The sequence below is a fragment of the Lepisosteus oculatus genome, chromosome 14, assembly GCF_040954835.1.
Source record: "Lepisosteus oculatus isolate fLepOcu1 chromosome 14, fLepOcu1.hap2, whole genome shotgun sequence".
NCBI lineage: Eukaryota > Metazoa > Chordata > Actinopteri > Semionotiformes > Lepisosteidae > Lepisosteus > Lepisosteus oculatus.
In genome coordinates this window covers 5,477,840-5,498,486 of record NC_090709.1, presented here as the reverse complement: position 1 = coordinate 5,498,486, position 20,647 = coordinate 5,477,840, and the positions used below count along the sequence as shown (strand labels likewise).

The 20,647-nt window shown below is 42.6% G+C and overlaps 1 pseudogene; it reads left to right on the top strand.

Moving 5' to 3' along the window:
- Positions 1–3,556: 3,556 nt before the first annotated feature.
- Positions 3,557–20,647, top strand: part of LOC102695046 (zinc finger protein 721-like) — a 1,154,024-nt pseudogene continuing 1,136,933 nt past the window's right edge.

Below are 20,647 nucleotides of genomic sequence, written 5' to 3'. Positions count from 1 at the left end.
TGACAGCTTTTGAAAAGGAGCTCTAATATTCACAAATACGAAGACAAGGTTTAAAATACTCCATAGGTTTAAAATTCAGGAATATGAATGGTCAATTGTTTACAATTGGAGCTTTTATGTTTCGTATGATTTAGTGACTTTTTTTACAACATGTAGAAAAAAACAGCACACCTAAATGACAAAGCCTTAGAACTACAGAGAAAAACAAATTGCGTTTAAAGTAAGTTTAAAGGCTCGAGATAACAGTGCAATATAAACGCAAATGTTTGTCGACTTTGTGGCGCTTACTTTTTGTTGATTTATCGAATTTCATGCAGTTTATTTCTGACATAAGACATAACAAGCTTGTGTATTTATGAAAAAAAAGCAGGGCAACAATTTACGTTAAATGCACATATAGTAAATGTATTTTCTCATATAATGGTGTGTTTTTTTGTCTAAAAATCGTTCATGAATGGTTTAACAGACACTTTGCATGATTAAAAAAATATATTTATGAATCTTAATGTTTTATACAATAACTTTTTATTGTGAACATCGGCCCTGTTTATCAATATCACCAGTACAGTTCTGGATTTTATTCTGCCTTCCTACGCACATATGAATTTCCTTTCACTCAACAGCTCGCATGTGTGGTACTGTAGCTAATTAGCGCCAGGGAGAAAAAGAACGTCGTTGGCTTTTAAATGATGAACCATTTGCGTTTATACAAAATGACAAAACGTTGTCGCTGACATTTGGACATACTCTGTTTAAACACCTGTTGTTTTCTCTAATATTGGCTCCTGTGCTTCGGACCATTTGTGAGAGGAGAAGACACTGAAAAAGTCGTGAGAAAGTGGATTTTACACCTATGCCAGTGCTGTAGTGGTATCATACAGACGCCCATACAAATCCATCACAAGCTGGAAGCTCTGGAAGGCAACATAAAAGATTGCTCTGTCCGTTGGTGGATGAGGTATGCTTGTTTTTTTCAATGTAAAATGTAATGTACAAAGATCAAATTTGATTCAAAATCCATAAGAGGAAGGGAAGATATCACTTAAAAAAATAAGAACCGAATATTTGGATCCGGGACCTCATACTTATCAAATTATTAAAATAATAGTTATTAAAATATCAGATTGTTTTTCTGCAACATTTTGTGCACAGGACGCCGTATTTAACAATAAAAAAACAGTCACAACGAGGGCTTTACACGCAGTCCGGGGTATTTTCCCCTTTTATATTTTTGCCACTGTATATCGAACCTGTTACACTCCCAAAAGTGCAGAGTAGCTTGTAAATAAAAATGTACAATTCACCACTGGTATAAACAGATGTGGGCCTTGTTTGCCTTTGTAAGCATTTGTTTAAAAAATAAGTTCACAATACGTTAAAAACACAAAAAACACAAATTTAATCATATAACGATACAAACTCAATACCAAATCATTATGCCAATTAAGTACCTATCCTTTGAAAACAGAGAACACCTTTATATCTACAAAAAAAATGTGACATTTGTGTATACTTTTGAATTACAATGCAGGCAGAGTAGTCCTCTGAATTCAAAGATCAGATTTTGGCCAAAACAAGACAATCAGACGGGAGTTGAATTCGGAACAAGAGCCTCTGCTTCGTGGTTTATTGAGCTTTTGATCAACGTCTGATTTCAACTCTTTGATTGAAGTACACAAGAAACACATTCCTCCAAGCCAGAGTCAAACCAGCAACCTAAGGATTCTTCATTATTGCCACTACAGTCCTCTGCTCTATCAACTGAGCTATCTGTTTCTGGCACATACTGCCCAATGTTGTGCAATGTTTTGGGTGATTTAAATCACAGTTCGACATCAAGTTTTCAACTCGTTTCCTTAGTCTTGTTTACCTTGAATTTAAGCCACGAATCAGGTTTCTACAGTATGAGCTTCCGGAGATATTACAAAATGTTTGATGGGGCATCAATCATTCCAGGCGGATATTGACACCTTTTTTTCTCGAGAGATCATATTAAACATTTCATTAGGATCGAGAGGAGGATCGCCATGAGACACAAAACAGTTTCTTTCTGTCTTTCTTAGAAAGTAGCATTTGTGCTACATTAATAATATTTTCGTGGAAATATAGAAGTTGTAATTTTTAAAACTTATATTTGAATCAAAATGTGGTTTTGAGTTAAATATTAGCGTGTTCATGGAATTAGTTTGTGTTTGTCATTACTATATATATATAGCCATGTTACCAGAATTTGTAGCTGAAGTTTAATACTTGTGTTTTTTATGATGATTAGCTATTTGTTTATTACAATATTGTATAAAATGCATAATTTGAACTATATATTTTTCAGGGGTGAATAATTGTATATTCTCAGAATAAATTTCTAGACCAAATCATTGGCTTGATTTACTAGTTTCTACACCTATGAGACCTATCTTTGATGTATAATAGACCTTTAACTATATAGGTATAATAGTCCTCTAAATGTTTCCGTATAATAAAACTCCAACCATTTATGTATATGTATAACTGACATACTGTATAATCAGAGATGTGTAATTGACGTATAATGATATACGTATATTAAAATTTCATTCTAGACCAATTACGGACCACATTTATACATCTAAGGTATGTGTTTAATCAATGTACTGTACATCAGGAAAATAAAGCATATGCTCAGTAGAGGGGTTGTCATATTTTGTCTGTTAATCAAACATAAACAACAATTATGGACAACCATTTTTTGCCAAGGTTGTGAATATTATAATGCCTTCAAAGTCACATTTAAACTTTCTGTAAAATTTAAAAAAAACACAGAAATACAAGCGGGCACTGATTTGTGTTCACAATACTCAAATGTAACAAATCCTGCTCTGGAAATTGTCTCTTCTCCCCTTGTGAGCCACAATCCCACCAAAAGGTCTCTGTGTGTCTCTGTTTGGGAGATGTCAAGATGCTGAGCCTGTGCTGTGCTTCAGTGGCAGGTGTAGAGGACACGCTGTTGTACACGGAATGCAAATTGAGCTCCTTGGACATGAAAACTGACAGATGGTTAAACCTTCTCTCAATAAACAGGAGATCCTGTGTCCGAAGTCCTGAGGTGTCTTTATTCCTGTCTTGTCATACAGAATGTATCATTAAGGACGACCACATATGGCTTGATTTTGTTAAATGCAAGTATTTATTTCCTTTCTTGGAACCACTTGTTTTTCGAGAATTTCTAACAATTTGTGAAATATGAAATAGAAATCTTGCTTATAAGTGCAGAAGAAATACTGCCAGTTGGCAAGAGAACGACACCATTTTTTTCTTTAACCAAAAACCTGCATAGGGAGATAAAAATCCAACTGAAAAAATCCACTTGAGAAGTTTTCGTTGGGGAGGATGGTTTTGGAAGGGCAAAAAAATCCATCTGTTCCGTTACGAACGGCGAAGGTCGCAGGTGATTCACTCCTCTTGACTAGGTGGCGCTAGGAAGTGCAGAGAAGTTTATGTCCGGCTGAAGAAACTCCTCTTTCTCAGCTCCGCTTCTCTATTGTTTTGAAGTTGCGGCCGCGCTAACGAATGACGTCATTATACTACGCGACCCTGCATGTACTTCAACCACGTGTGGGTGACTGAATAATTCTCTTTAGATAACGAAAGTTGTTGTTTTTCTTTAAAATAACTTCAGGTTCTGATACGTAACGTCTTGTCGACTATGTTTATGCTTGAACAGAGCACAGCCCTGACAACAGGATCTGTGAAGAATAAAAAATAAGTTGTTCTGTTTAAACTTCGGAAGTCAGTCTTTGTTTCTGACCGACTCTGAAGAAGGATGGCGGAGTGCTTGTTAAATCTGCAAACCCAGCTTGACTCTTTCATGCACGTTTTGCTCAAATCGATCGTGTATGAAGTGTCAGAAGTTTTTGGAAACAGGATGTCTGACTCCGAGAACGAGTTTCAAGACAAACTCCGCAATATCTCCCAGATCCTGGTGAGACGGGCCGTGTTTAAAATCACACAGTGTGTGGAGGACAGTGTCGGGAGTGAAATGGCGCAACTGAAGAAGGAAAACGAGAGCTTGAAGTGGAGATTGCAGCTGTGGGAGAAGGAGTCGGGAGCAGAAGGATATCCGGGACCGACAGATCATGTTGGACACACGCTTCCCTGTGAAGCCACTGCAGGAATAAAAGAAGAAATGGACACGAAACTAGAGCTGTCAGGTCAGTGTGGTGACTTGTATGTAGTCGGGGTGTGTGCAAGTTTAAAAACAGTGTCTTTAACTTCCTCACTGGTGAGAGCATAGTGGAGAGATGCAGAGTGAAGTGGGAAAGACTTGTGTGTTGTAGCAACGGGATTCTTTACTGGAAACTAAACTGTTTTGTCCGGCTACGGTTATAAACACCTCGTTCAGATTCAACAATTGTTTCACTGAATCAGCGAATAAATACAACGTCATTATGAAAGAAAACGTATAGATATTGATTTTACGTCGTATTGGCTTTTTATATATTTACTGATGAATGTGTATATAACAATAATTTTAATCGGTTTAAGTATTTCAGTCCTCCGGTCCTCCTCTTCTCAATGCAGTCTTAATCTTAATGTACTGTAGTGTCCAGTCGGTCGGTGAGTCTGCATTAACCCCTCTCTCTCAGTGCTGTGTTATTGTACTACAGTGTCCAGTCATTGTGTCTGTATTAACCCCTCTTTCTCTCAGTGCAATGTTAGTGTACTTTAGTGTCCAGTCAGTGTGTCTCTATTAACCTCTCAGTGTCAGCGCAGTGTTAAATGTAGTGTGCAGCGTTATGTGTAATGTTGTTGTGATATTATTCCAGTAGACTCGCATTTTATACAGCAGTTTCGGTCCTGACAAAGCCTGTATATCCAAAATTGCATATAATCAGAACACCATCCTTAAATGGAGATAGTTTTTACGTCGTATTGGCTTTTTATATATTTACTGATGATTGTGTATATAACAATAATTGTAAGCGGTTTAAGTATTTCAGTCATCCAGTCCTCCTCTTCTCAATGTAGTCTTAATCGTAATCTTAATGTACTGTAGTGTCCAGTCGGTCAGTGTGTCTGCATTAACCCCTCTCTCTCAGTGCAGTGTTAATGTACTTTAGTGTCCAGTTAGTGTGTCTTAACCCCTCAAGTGTCAGTGCAGTGTTAATTTATGTGCCTGTATATCCAAAATTGCATATAATCAGAACACCCTCCTTAAACGGAGCAGAGGGGCGGAGCGGTGGTTCTGTGGCTAGGGATCTGTGTCTGTGGCTGGAAGGTCGCCGGTTCAAATCCTGCGGTCGGCAGAGGAATCCTACTCTGTTGGGCCCCTGAGCAAGGCCCTTATCCTCAACTGCTCCAGGGGCTCTGTACAATGGCTGACCCTGTGCTCTGACCCCAGACTTCTCTCTCCCTATCTGTGTGTCTCATGGAGAGCAAGCTGGAGTATGTGAAAAGACAAATTCTTAATACAAGAAATTGTATAGGGCTAATAAAGTTATCTTATCTTATCTTAAACAACTCATCTGTCACTCTACTAGCAAGTCCATGTATATAGTTTAAATTATAATAAAAACAGTGATACAGTTTAAATTTTCTTGTCTTTCTTTTCCTCTTTGTACTTACAGTACAGTACTATTGGATTTTTGAAACTTTTTTAACTAATAAAAAAATGAAAAGTGGGGCGTGCAAAATTATTCGGCCCCCTTGCGTTAATACTTTGTAGAGCCACCTTTTGCTGCGATTACAGCTGCAAGTCGCTTGGGGTATGTCTCTATCAGTTTTGCACATCGAGAGACTGAAATTCTTGCCCATTCTTCCTTGCAAAACAGCTCGAGCTCAGTGAGGTTGGATGGAGAGCGTTTGTGAACAGCAGTTTTCAGCTCTTTCCACAGATTCTCGATTGGATTCAGGTCTGGACTTTGACTTGGCCATTCAAACACCTGGATACGTTTATTTGTGAACCATTCCTTTGCAGATTTTGCTGTATGTTTGGGATCATTGTCTTGTTGGAAGATAAATCTCCGTCCCAGTTTCAGGTCTTTTGCAGACTCCAACAGGTTTTCATCCAGAATGGTCCTGTATTTGGCTGCATCCATCTTCCCCTCAATTTTAACCATCTTCCCTGTCCCTGCTGAAGAAAAGCAGGCCCAAACCATGATGCTGCCACCACCATGTTTGACAGTGGGGATGGTGTGTTGAGGGTGATGAGCTGTGTTGCTTTTACGCCAAACATATCGTTTTGCATTGTGGGCAAAAAGTTCGATTTTGGTTTCATCTGACCAGAGCACCTTCTTCACATGTTTGGGGTGTCTCCCAGGTGGCTTGTGGCAAACTTTAGACGAGACTTTTTATGGATATCTTTGAGAAATGGCTTTCTTCTTGCCACTCTTCCATAAAGGCCAGATTTGTGCAGTGTAAGACTGATTGTTGTCCTATGGACAGACTCTCCCACCTCAGCTGTAGTTCTCTGCAGTTCATCCAGAGTGATCATGGGCCTCTTGGCTGCATCTCTGATCAGTCTTCTCCTTGTCTGAGCTGAAAGTTTAGAGGGACGGCCAGGTCTTGGTAGATTTGCAGTGGTCTGATACTCCTTCCATTTCAAGGTGATCGCTTGCACAGTGCTCCTTGGGATGTTTGAAGCTTGGGAAATCTTTTTGTATCCAAATCCGGCTTTAAACTTCTCCACAACAGTATTACGGACCTGCCTGGTGTGTTCCTTGGTCTTCATGATGCTCTCTGCACTTTCAACAGAACCTTGAGACTATCACAGAGCAGGTGCATTTATACAGAGACTTGATTACACACAGGTGGATTCTATTTATCACCATCAGTCATTTAGGACAACATTGGATCATTCAGAGATCCTCGCTGAACTTCTGGAGTGAGTTTGCTGCACTGAAAGTAAAGGGGCCGAATAATTTTGCACGCCCCACTTTTCATTTTTTTATTAGTTAAAAAAGTTTCAAAAATCCAATAGATTTCGTTCCACTTCACAATTGTGTCCCACTTGTTGGTGATTCCTCACATAAAATAAAAAAATTATATCTTTATGTTTGAAGCCTGAAATGTGGCAAAAGGTTGAAAAGTTCAAGGGGGCCGAATACTTTCGCAAGGCACTGTATATTGATGTTCATGCTGCATGATAACTAGTGATTAGTTTCCACAGAGAAGCTCAGCTGTGTGCTGTTAAAAGTTGAATTTTGGGGGTTTCCCACATTATTTAAATTTCTATTTACAGTATTTGATTTTTGTTTTCACCGCTGACTGGCTATACATGAATTTGTGTAAAAATATGTAACATAAAATATGAGTCTGCTGTATTTTCAATCCCTTTTCACATTATGTGTTCAGAGATGAAGTGTGTTTGAATCTGTGATGTATATCAAGTTCTGAAAAAGATTTTAAAAGTTAATTTACTTAATACTGTTGTGTCATACAAACGACAAAGTTCAGGTGTCTGTGAAGCAGAAGTCTCTTTATTTCATATGCATATGGAAGTTCAGCTTGCAACCACCGGACTTAAAAATAAGTAGCTAAAGATGATCTTTTATACCTTAAAACAAACAAGTTACTACGACACATTCTAAACAAATGATAAAACAGCAACACATGCCAATTAATTATATCTAAGTTGCAGACTAGACAACAGTTGGTTCGTTTCATGTTCTGGGCATACAGCCAGATTACCAAATATATGCCATTTATCTTTATATATTTGGGTGCAAAGCTAACTTCAAGACACTATAAGTCTCTCTTATCCACTCCTAAATAATATATCTTTGCTATCTCAAATTTACATTTTAAGCTACTTTTTGTGTGGGTATTTCTTCCTTTTGATCACTACTCTCAGCTCGTGTTAAAGCTCAGGCTCAATACTCGGTCCCTTACTTTTCAGCATTAACATGTGTCTACTTGGTCAGCTTTTAAGGTCACATGGCCTCAACTGTCATTTCTATGCTGATGATTCTCACCTAGACGTCCATACCAAACCTGACCTGACGAATTGCATCTCTGACATAAAAACCTGTGACTCTGAATTTCCTTCATCTTAACTGTGACAAGACTGGAATCATGCTTATTGGCACCACCCATCAACTTTGTAAAACCAATGTGTTAACCTATCTGTAGATGGTCCTGTACTTCAGCTTCAGTCTCAATTTAAAACCTGAGGATGATATTTAATTCAGACCTGACATTGGACCCATATATGCAACATATTGTCAAAACAACTTCCTGTCGCATACTATACAGCCACCTTTGAAGGTTTTATATATAATAAGGTTTATTATTATTGTTATTATTTTTATTATTTATTTTATTATTATTATAAAGGTCTTGTCCTCTTGTCCTGTGTTTTCAGGCTCAGAGGCCAGTGCTCTCCCTGATGCTGGGGAAAGGGCTCCTCTTGACCAGCAGCACAGTGAGGAGGAGTGGGGCTCCAGTCAGATGCAGGAGACAGAGCTCACTGCTGCAGAAGGGAAAGAGAAACTCAGTGAGCAGCACACAGACAGCAGACAGAGTGTGGAGGATCTGGACTCTGTGCACATGATGAAGACAGAGCCTGAGAGTGGGACACCTGTACTCTTAGTATGTGATGCTTTTACAGAGAAGATTAATAATCTGGACACAAACAATATGACACAAGGTTGTAATGAACGTTACCGTGTCTCTGTACAAGAGCTCAAAGAAGAAATGAGTGAGTTTAATCTTACAGAGCAGGACATGGAGCCCCAGTTGATTGACCCCGCAGAGCTGAAGAAGGAGCCCCAGGTGATTCACACTGGTGAGCAGCACACTGAAAAACACGATGGAGAAAACAAATATCAGTTTCAGCACAGAGAGCAAGATCATTCCATGAACCATTTGCTGAATAAGAGACCCCAGCAGGATCAGAGGATGATTAAAAATCACTCAAGGCCTTGCTCAGATGGAGTGGACAAACTGCCATTATGGCACAGGGAGGAGCAGCGTTTCTGTCAGTCTAGCATTTCAAAACCCTACCAGCACCTTCACACAGGAGAGAGACCTTTCAGCTGCAGTCAGTGTGGGAAGAGTTTTAGTCAGTCACATGACTTAAAAAGGCATCAGCGCATTCACACAGGAGAGAGACCATTCAGCTGCAGTCAGTGTGGGAAGAGTTTTAGAGACTCAAGTGCCTTAATAGTCCACCAGCGCATTCACACAGGAGAGAGACCATTTAGCTGCAGTCAGTGTGGGAAGAGCTTTAGACAGTCAAGTAACTTAATAGTTCACCAGGCCATTCACACAGGAGAGAGATTATTCAGCTGCTGTCAGTGTGGGAAGCGTTTTAGTCAGTCACACCATTTAAAAGCACACCAGCATATTCACACAGGGGAGAGACCATTCAGTTGTAGTCAGTGTGGGAAGAGTTTTAGAGACTCAAGTACCTTAAAAGCCCACCAGCGTATTCACACAGGAGAAAGATCGTTCAGCTGCAGTCAGTGTGGGAAGAGTTTTAGTAAATCAAGTACCTTAAGAACCCACCAGCGCATTCACACAGGAGAGAAACCATTCAGCTGCAGTCAGTGTGGGAAATGTTTTAGTCTGTCAAGTAACTTAAGAACCCACCAGCGCATTCAAACAGGAGAGAGGCTATTTTGCTGCAGTCAGCGTGGGAAGAGTTTTAGTAACTGAATCACCTTAAGACACTGTCAGTGCATAAGATAAGATCACTTTATTGGCCATATACAATTTCTCATGTTAGGATTTTGTCTTTTAGCAACATGCTCACCATGAGGCCCACAGATAGGGAGAGAAGCTTGTGGTCAGCCCTTTGTACAACACCTTTGGTGCAGTTAGGGTTAAGGGCCTTGCTCGGGGGCCCACCAGAGTAGAATTCCTCTGCCAGCCGTGGGATTTGAACCGGCAACTTTCCTCTCACAGGTATAGATCCTTAGCTACAGAGCTGCTGCACCTTTCCTAATCATACCAGAGAGAGACCTTTCAGCTGCAGTCAGTGTGGAAAGGGTTTTATCCAGTAAGGTGACTTAAAAATACACAGATTTAGTCACCAGTTTTTAAATTTAATCATAGTCTTAGTCAAGTCAACTGAAATGTCTATTGGTTGAAGTAGGTAGCTTGCTCAGCTTGTGACATCTGTTAAAGGTTCCACAGCTAACACGTTGTGTTTTCTTTCTTCTTTTTTCAGCATGGAATAAACCTGTACTTGTTCCTAAAATGTCTATTAGTCATAGTCACTTTGTACTCACCCATTTTTGAATAAGTCCAGTAAACTAAATGTTGACTGTAATTTCTCTTATGGTTGATTAGAACAGAATTAGTTCTAGTCATGCAGTTCACTTTATGTATATAATAAATTGCATAATGTTTTTAGTTTTATTCAATTCAAAAAAAATAAGTCTAAATTGAATTCTTTATTTCTTTACAATCTTGTAATGTTAAGTTTATTCCTGTTTAATTTACAATTAAGACTGTTCTCATTGGATTGGCTTGTAATTGTGTAACAGCTTTTAACTTATCATGTTAAGCAAGAAATGTCTATAAAACATACAAATTAGGATCCTGTAACTCTTAAGAAAAAGAGTAAAACATCTGATTAAATTCTACCAAATAACTCAAAGTCTTTGTTGCACAATCAAAATTGTATTTACCCCTGGGAAGAATAAATATCTAGTACAATGACAATTTTTGCAATAAAGAATAAATAATGAGGAATTGGAGATATTGTATGAATCTCTTAATAAGAAAATCAATTTTGGCACCATTACTAATCCATATTTTAATGTTTTTTTAACAGTTTTCAATGCAACTATTTTTTTTTTAAATGGGACAGGACACAATATATATACACACTTTAACAGACACATAAACTTAATGCAATTAAGCATTATTAAACATTATTTTCTGATGACCTTGTATGAATATGATTCACAGTTCCTGCATAGCCAGAACCTATGTCATCCCTACCTTAGTGAGCATCCTCACTTTTCTCTCAAATACAACATTCACTCCACAAAGAAGATGAATTATAAAAGCTGACACATTTTCCAAAGCTTTAAATACTGGTGTCACCCTGGAGGCACAGGTTTAAATCCCACTCTTGACAAAGCTTGCTCTGAGGTCCATCTAGTATCGTGCAAATGAGAAAGGCACTATGATGTAGATAATGTGTTACCATATGCACCAACACACAAAATGTCCCGTTCCTATCCTGTTATGTATCTATCCTATGCTGTATGCTCAATAGGAGTGAAGTGATACCTCCTGGTTTCTGGTACATATATATCCTGACCACCAATGAACAGATACCCATGTAGCTGATTCACGATTCAAGAACGCCTCACAGCTTCAGAACTTTCTTTGTTCACTGGAGATTGTGATCTATAATTAACCTTTTTGAAATAAAAAAACAAAATTAAATAAACACATAGGTAGATTTTTAAAAAGCATTAGGAGTTGACAAGGTTGCCCTTAGGAATAGTTGTCAGAAAATGACAGGAAAGGAAAGTTATGTAAGCATTCTGAGACTGCATGAGAGATTGGAATCTAATGGGAGAAAAGCTACCAGTCTCCCTGTCTGGGAATGGAACCCCGGTCTCCCATGTGACAGGCGGGGATATTCACCACTATATGAACAAGGAGAGCTTGCTTGCTGCTAGGAGGCATTTTCTCTTATGGTTACTACTGTTTGGGGTTTCAGCTTTTATTTTCATTCCTTCTAGAGGAGCGCATGAAAACGGGTTTCCATCTGCGCCATCCTCACTCCTCCTCTTCTATTGTCACAGCTCCTCCTCCACAGCTACGAACACCTATGAAGTCGGTTCTTTCAGCTTTACTAATCAGGTTTCAAAGGCTGGAAGTAGGGCACAAGACATTAGGATGTAAAGAGTGTCGTTATCTGCTTCCAGCTGCGAAATGCTGCTTGTGGACACTGAAGAACTTATTTCCAAGGCTTTGGGTCCGAGTGATTTAGCATTTTAAAAGTACCAGGAAAAAAGGAAGAGAACTTTGTCTTCTTTTGTTCAGGACCACAATGACATAAGAAGGTCACTATAATCAGTAAGATTCAAACCCACGTGGGGAGACCCCAGTGGCTTTCTAGTCCATCATCTTGAGCACTCTGCCACAACTACAGCAAGTGTTGCTACTGCTGCATTCTTGCTACAATCTAACATGGAGTGCATGGCAGCGTCCAAAACCTTTTTCAAAGTCTCTCTCTGTCTTAAAGAAAAATCTTTACAAAATACATGCTATTTTGTAATCAGGGACAAAATAGGGGAGGGGACTCCCCTCCACCACCACCACTGTGCAGACAGACACACCTCAAAGGATTTAAGGGGGGCTTAAAGTTGGAATGATAGTCTTCCAGTCTGGACATGAAAATTGAATTTTGTTTAAAAACAAAATTAAAAATGGAGGAATGTGTACAAGGATTATAGAAGCTGCACCACAATTTGAATAGCATTTATATTAGTGTTACACGCAGGAATTGCCTTTGATTTACACTCTTATGAATGCCATGAAAAACGAAATGACCAAAAAAACTCAAGTCCTTTGGTTTAATATAATGTTGTTGCGTGTCAAAGCAGTATTATACTTTATTCTACCACCGTGACACGGGGCGTATATGGAAATGAACACATGCTATGAATCATCTTTAATCAGTCCCTACCATTGTAAGGCACCTTGAAGTGTGCACCCCCATCAATATTTGCACATCTATGAAAGGTAAACTCTGTAAAGGAACTAAAGCTATTAAACCGGCACCTCAGGAAAATCTTAAGAGTCTCTTAACAACACTTCCAGCAACAAGCATAGATTTTTTCCAGCAGGTTTCGCCCATCCAGCTACTGACCTTTGTAGCTTTAGTGGGTTATCAGTTGTGGTTTGGAAGGTGATGTAGCTGCTAACTGCAATTGGCCAACAATCAAACCCAGGCTTCCCATCCAATAATTCTACCACTGAACCACCAGTGCACAGTGCATATATATATATATTAAAAAAGAAGTACTTAGACACTTTTTATGCTCTGTGCTGGATTTTGTGTCCCAAGGGTACTTTAGGACAATTAAGAATTTTCTTCTATCTGTTCATTTTGTTTTGGAGACGGATGCCTATGTTGTATAGTGTAGCGTTCAGAAATTGTATTCCAAAACTGACTCATGACAGAAGTTGTAAGAAAACCTGTTCAGCTTAATTTAATTATTTAATTTATTTATTTATTTTTTATTTAATTTCATTTTGTAATTTAATGTGAAGTTATAAGTATAACTGGAGCCACGGTTTAAAGGTTCGTGTAACCCAAATCCTGCACTGGCCTGAAATGACCCCTCATTTTACAGCATTTTTTTAGCTGATCTAAATTTGCCCAAAGGAGACACATTATTGAAGAAGATCAGTTTCCAAGAGCTTTTTTCAAAGGTTGTTTTGGACTGATTTATTTAAAAAATAAGCTTTATTTCAAACCTAACATATCACAGTAGTAAAACATTCTCACAAATGACATACTGTGCACGAAATGTTGCAGAAACACAATCTGATATTTTAATAACTATTATTTTAATAATTTGATAAGTGTGAGGCCCCGGATACCAATCTTCAGTTCTGATTGTTTTAAACATGATATCTTCCCTTCCTGTCGTGGAAGTCACATGATGTAAACAATTGTTTTTTTTTTCACATTGTGATCCAAAGAGCCTCAGATGCACAGTCTAACAGTAACCAAACCAGAATGGATTCTGCTGGGAGCCGGACTGAGCTCATTCTCACCCCCTTTGTTGAAAACAGAATTATCTCTTCCCCGAACATCGTCTACAGCTGCTAGATATTGTTCTGCGTCCTACTGCTCCAACAATTCCTTTGACGAAAGACAGATCACTTGTGCGCTTTTAACCTTCTCGCAGCTACAGGCGAGACTGAAGCTGGAGATGTGAAGGCACCCGCTGACGCATCTTCTCCAAATTTCACAATTGCGACAGACTTCTGTTTTTTAAAAAAAGTAGATATAGCCCTGAAAAAAAGCATTAGCTTGATCAGTTTTTACATTAATCGATTTTGAATAAAATATGATATTTTTATTGCATTTTACATAATAATAATAATTCTTATTATTATCGCTTACACTTATATAGCGCTTTTCTGGACACTCCACTTCAAGCGCTTTACAGGTAATGGGGACTCCCCTCCACCACCACCACTGTGCAGCCCCACCTGGATGATGCAACGGCAGCCATACTGTGCCAAAACGCTCCCCGCACATCAACTATCAGTGAGGAGGAGAGCAGAGTAATGAAGCCAATTCATAGATGGGGATTATTAGGAGACCATGAGTGGTAAGGGCCAATAGGAAATTGGGCCAGGATGCCGGGGTTACACCCCTACTCTTTCAAGAGACGACCTGTGATTTTTAAAGGCCACAGAGAGTCAGGACCTCAGCCAATGGATGGCACCTGTTTACAGTTTAGTGTCCCCGTCATAATACTGGGGCATAAGGACCCACATGGACTGCAGGGTGAGCGCCCAGCGACAAAAACCAGATGGTACCGGGCTCGGCTGCGAGCAGGACAATGACGTCACGGGGACAAAGTAGAGAAAATCAAAATGGTTCTATAAAGACCTGTGTCAGCTGTCGGTTCGCAGTCCGGACTCTTAATTCATCGATCCGATTTCAAATCTCTCTAACACCTGAGCTGCGGCTTCTTTCGAGTAGTTATTCACGAGAACATTATGTTAATCATATAGATGAAACGTTTAATATATTCAGGTGGGTAGCTACGTCAGCATGCGTATCTGCAAAGGAACAAGTAATACTGTAGGTTTATTCCATGCTGAAAAGAGAAGAGAGAAACAAACTGGAAGAAGGTTTAACAGCTGAAAGTTGTGTTTTCTCTCTTCTGTTTTCAGCATGGAATAAACCTATTACTTGTTCCTTTAATATATATTACTACAAGAGAGAATTAAAGTATGGAGGATGAGACAAATTTATGAATTCTTGGAAGAAAATGGTTTTTCTTTGCGTTCGAAATGAATCAAAACTTTAGCGCGACAAACAAACCCTTTGTCTTTTTTAAAAATATAATATTTTTAAACAGACAAGTGTAGAAAATCATGTCATTATCCTTTCTGACTACAACATCAAAGAGGCTAAGGAATTTCTACGGCTGACAGCTCCACATCATCTTCCCTTCATAACTCACCTCATTAGATCTCTCAACTCTAAACTACCAGTTTCTCACTACAGAGAAGGACAAAAAACTCAGTCATCTTCTACAGAAGAAAACCATCAACACCCCGAACACCCTCACCAACCCTAACCTTGTTGTCACCGTACCTTCTGACCTTTCCCTTTCACAGGATGAGCGATCCCTCCTCAGCAAAGGGCTCAGTTTTGTACCAGTTCCCAGGAAGCTGGACATCCCCCAGACCAATGTCGACCTTAACCGCTTTTACCGCAGGATCCGTCTCGGAGCACATTTTGCCGACAATTCCTCTTCACAGGCAGCTGATAACAACCCGGTTATTGATGTTATTAACAACATTAATCCCAAACAGAGCTGTTGGACTCCCTCCTCTGGTTATTTCATCAACCAACGCACTAATCAAACTCCCAAGGCACTCTCTATACCCAGTAAACATAGGTCTAACTTCACCCAAGGAGAAAATCAGGCGCTCCAGTCTCTCCGCAACAGGGATGATATCGTCATCAAACCAGCGGACAAAGGAGGTGCTGTTGTGGTGTGGCGTAAGGATCTATATATCTTTGAAGCCTCTAGACAACTAACTGACACTTCTGCCTACCTCCCTCTCCAACAGGACCCTACCACTGACTACCAAAAGGAAGTGGTATCCACCATTTCCCTTCTTATCAGCAGTAACGAGCTCCCCCAGGAGGCGAACCGGCTCATCATGGAACATCCACAGGTATCTCAATTTTACCTCCTCCCCAAAATCCACAAACCGGACACCCCTGGACGCCCCATCATATCAGCATGTAACTGTCCAACTACTTACATCTCAGCCTTTCTCGACAGCCTCATGAGACCGCTGGTTGAAGATCTTCCCTCATACATCAAAGACACCAACCACGCGCTCCAACTTTTCAATGATTTCCAATTTCAGGGTACCGAATGCCACATTTTTACCATGGACATCACATCTCTGTACACCATCATTCCCCATAATGATGGCCTTACAGCCCTCAAGCACACGCTGGACAAACGCACAGTGCTTGATCCACCCACCCACACCCTGGTACGCCTCGCAGAATCGGTCCTCACACTGAACGCATTCTCTTTCAATAATCTTTTTTACCAACAGGTCAGTGGAGTTGCCATGGGCACCAGAATGGGACCCAGCTATGCCAACATTTTTGTCGGCTGGGTAGAAGAACGCTTCTTCGCTTCCTACACTGGCTATGTCCCTGACTTCTACAAACGATATATTGATGACTGCGTTGGTGCCGCCACATGCTCCAACGATCAGCTTGAGTTCTTCCTGCACCATTTCACCAACTTCCACCCGTCCCTCAAATATACGGTTAACATATCTTCCACCACTCTTCCGTTTCTAGACATCCACTTGTCTATCAACTACCCCCGACTGTCCACTTCAGTTTATTACAAACCCACGGATTCACACAGCTACCTCCTGTACAGCTCATTTCACCCCAACCACACTAAAAACTCTCTTCCTTTTTCACAGTTCCTTAGGTTACGACGATTATGCAGCGACGACATCGACTTCGAGAACCAAGCCCTCGAAATGTACTCATTTTTCATCAACAGAGGATACCCTAGCAGTGTGATTGACAGGGCCCTTGCCCGAGCCAAAAACACCCCCCGGACCATCAACCCGATCAGGAACTCCCGCCGTAACAACTGCATTCCTTTGGTGCTTCCTTACCACCCTAACACACTTCCTATCCCCAGGACCATTAACCAGAACTTTTCCATCCTACAGGATGATCCCTCCATTGGGGCCCTCTTTTCTGATCGCCCTATCATCTCATATCCCCGACCACCTAATCTGCGTAACCTCCTTGTTCACAGCTCCCTTGACCGCCCTCAACAACCATCCACACCAGGCACTTTCCCTTGCAACAGAGCTCGCTGTATCACCTGCAAGTACACAGCCACCACCACACTCATTCAAGGCCCCTCAGGACAATTCCGGATCACCCAGACAGCATCTTGTACCTCCAGCAACCTTATTTACTGTATCTCTTGCAGTAAATGCCCAGCCATCTACATTGGAGAAACAGGAAGGAGACTCGGAGACCGCTTCAGAGAACACGTCAGGGCTGTGAAGATTCAAGATCTCTCCAAGCCCATTGTTTCTCATTTCACCTCTGACGGCCACGACCACTCCAATCTCTCTGTCTGTGTTCTCAAAGACTGTTTTCCGAACTCATACATCAGAAAGACCACCGAAACTAAAATTATTCTGCAGCTAGGATCACACATTCTCCCTTCCCTTAACGACAGATTACTGTTCTTTTAAATTTTCTCCATTCATTGGAAGTTTCATTTCACACCTCTCTGCACCCATTCTGACTTCACACCTCTTGATTGGCCTCTCTTTCTGTCCCCTGCTCCCGCCTCTCACTCCACCTCCCTCCCAACCTTTGTTCTCCCGCTAATTTACCTTTGCCTACTGCCCTGTCTCTCTCACACCTGAAGAAGGCTCCACGGCCGAAACGTTGTGTTCTCTTTCTTCTTTTTTTCAGCATGGAATAAACCTATTACTTGTTCCTGTATACATGCCCCAGAAGTGCCCTAAAATCACCCAGGAAGGTGCCCTAAAATCACCCAAGAATGTGTCCTAAAATCACCCAGGAAGGTGCCCTAAAATCACCCAGGTATGTGCCCCAAAAGTGCCCAGAAATGTGCCCTAAAATCAACAAGCAATGTGCCCTAAAATCACCCAGGAAGGTGCCCCAAAAGTGCCCAGAAATGTGCCCCAAAATCACCCAGGATTGTGCCCCAAAGTGCCCAGAAATTTGCCCTAAAATCACCCAGGAAGGTGCCTCAAAAGTGCCCAGAAATGTGCCCCAAAATCACCCAGGAAGGTGCCCCGAAAGTGCCCAGAGCTGTGGGCCTCCATGCGGAAACAGTCCCCCAGACGAAGGCTCCTGAACGAGCTCGCCCCCCGGCTCACCCGGAGAGACACGGCAGTCTCACACCCGACGGCAGTCTCAGCGGGTGGGTCAAGATGCCCCCCCTGTTGAGCCCCGCGCGCCCCCGGACTGGCCCGAGTCTCTGAATCTCGACGTCTCCCGGAAGATTCTTCTTTCCTTTCCTCTCCTCCTCCTCGGCTGTGAAGAGCCCTTCTCAGGGGCGTCAGTCCAGCGGCGGTGAGGCTGCGAGGGGCCGCGGGGTCCCCCAGCGTGCCCCGACTCCGGTCCCCTCATCTGCTCCCGTCCTCGCCCCTTGCCCGTGCCCCACAGCCAGCTCTCGCCCTGCCCCCTGCCAGCGCGAATCTCAGCCTGCGCTCTCTGGGGAGAACAGACTCTGCGTGGCAGGAGGCCAGTGTCTGCACACACGCACACCTGCGCACACCACTGTTTACCTGGAGCTGTTGGAGCCAGCTGTGTCCTGAGAGAAGACAGGGTATCGGCTTCAACCACAGGGCTGGGCAGCTTGTTCCCCACCCCTACCACCAGTGGCCAGGGGCAGAAACCGCACGCCAGCACGCCAGCGCGATCACATCCGAGCAGAGACTCGCACCTTTGTTTGCCTCCTGCTTTTTAGCACTGGCTTAAAGCCATCCGGGTGTCCCAGCTCGATCATCGCAGCCCCAACACTGACCTCCCCCCTCTTTATATCCTGCGCCTACTGGGACGCAGGCCGTGTCTGGCTTCTAATCTCTGGAATAAAACTGCAAACTGGGCAGTGGAAATTCAAACCGGTTTGACTTTATTTTGAAGGAGCGGGTTAAATTCAGCGCGTTTCCCCATCCCCCAAACACCAAGAGTTAACTAACTGGACACCGTGGTGTTGTTTGTGACCGAATACAGAGACTTAAAATCAATGAACAGTGAGGCAGCCTTTTCCAAACGAATCAGACAGGTACACAGCCTAGTACAGACCCACAACATGCGTGTCACCATGGTGACAGATCCATAACACTTGTATACATCTTTTCTGATAGACCAGCGACACTCTTAACGAAGGAGAAAATCGGAAAGCCGATTTGAACGTGTGAATTTTGCGCACAAACACACACACACACAAAAAAAAAATATTTCACCCAACGATTTTTACATACATTTTAATTTCATTTTTGGAGTTGTCAGTTAGGTCTGAATTTTCTTCCACAATCATTAAATGTAATATATGTGTGTGTATATATATATATGTCATATTTATACATAGTATAACCACCCCCTAACCCAAAACCAGTACCGCGGCCCAGTTCATTCGGTGAGCCGTAGGATTTGTCTGAAGTGACAGTCGGTCCCAGAAGTCTGTCCTCTGGTCTCCAGTTTTCACTGCACACTTGTTCTTTGAGGGCCTTGACTGGATCATGTCAGTAACTTCACCTCCTGTGCCGCTGTGGAGAAGGCTGGGGAACAATCCTTCGTGCCAGATCAAGTCAGAGGCTTTCTCGATATCAATAAAGCAGGCAAAATCTGCTCTCTCTCTCCTCCTATCCTCCTCCCTCTGTCTCAGCTCCTCCCCCTGTCTCTCCTCCTCCCTCTCCCTCTGTCTCAGCTCCTCCCCCTGTCTCTCCTCCTCCCTCTCCCTCTGTCTCAGCTCCTCCCCCTGTCTCTCCTCCCCCCCTCCCTCTGTCTCAGCCCCTCCCCCTGTCTCAGCTCCCCCCTCTCCTCTGTCTAAGCTCCTCCCCCTGTCTCAGCTCCTCCCTCTCCCTCTGTCTCAGCTCCTCCCCCTGTCTCAGCTCCTCCCTCTCCCTCTGTCTCAGCTCCTCCCCCTGTCTCTCCTCCTCCCCCTCCCTCTGTCTCAGCTCCTCCCCCTGTCTCTCCTCCTCCCTCTCCCTCTGTCTCAGCTCCTCCCCCTGTCTCTCCTCCTCCCTCTCCCTCTGTCTCAGCTCCTGCCCCTGTCTCACATGACTAGATTTCACCCCTATTAAAGGGAGCGAGCGCCTACACCGAACGGAATGTCGTTCTCGGACGTGTGGCCCGATTCGCCCAAAACCCGGAATTCGGATGTTGACGGGGAAGCTGCATACCTATCATACCCCTGTCATACCTGTCCAGCAGGGCCGGGGGGGGGGGGGGGGCACGTTCCTCTTTTGGCAAGAGCGAAAGCAACAGCAGGAGGCCTTTCCTGGAGCCGCTGGGGGACGGCCTCCTCCCACCTGGACCTGTTTTATCAGTGCCGGTCCGAGGGAGAGGGAGGCGGGCAGGAGAGGAGGACCATGGCCACAGGCGACAGTTCCTCCCGCCCCGGAGGTGAGGATCTGGTCCGCTTCACCCCCCCGGCGTCCCGTTCCACACCCCCACCCCCCTCTGTGTACAGAAGAGCCTCCTGTCCTGACTGGAGGAGCTCACCCAGCTGTGTCTGGAGAGGAGCCAGGGTATCGGCTTCAACCACATGGACTGGGCGGCTTGTTCCCCACCCCCACCCCCCTCTGCGTAAAGTATTGTTTGCAATGCAGTTTCCTTTGCGGACTCCCGGCGCTCCCTGCGTCCTACCACAGGGATGGCCGTCCGGAGTCACCAGTGTAACTG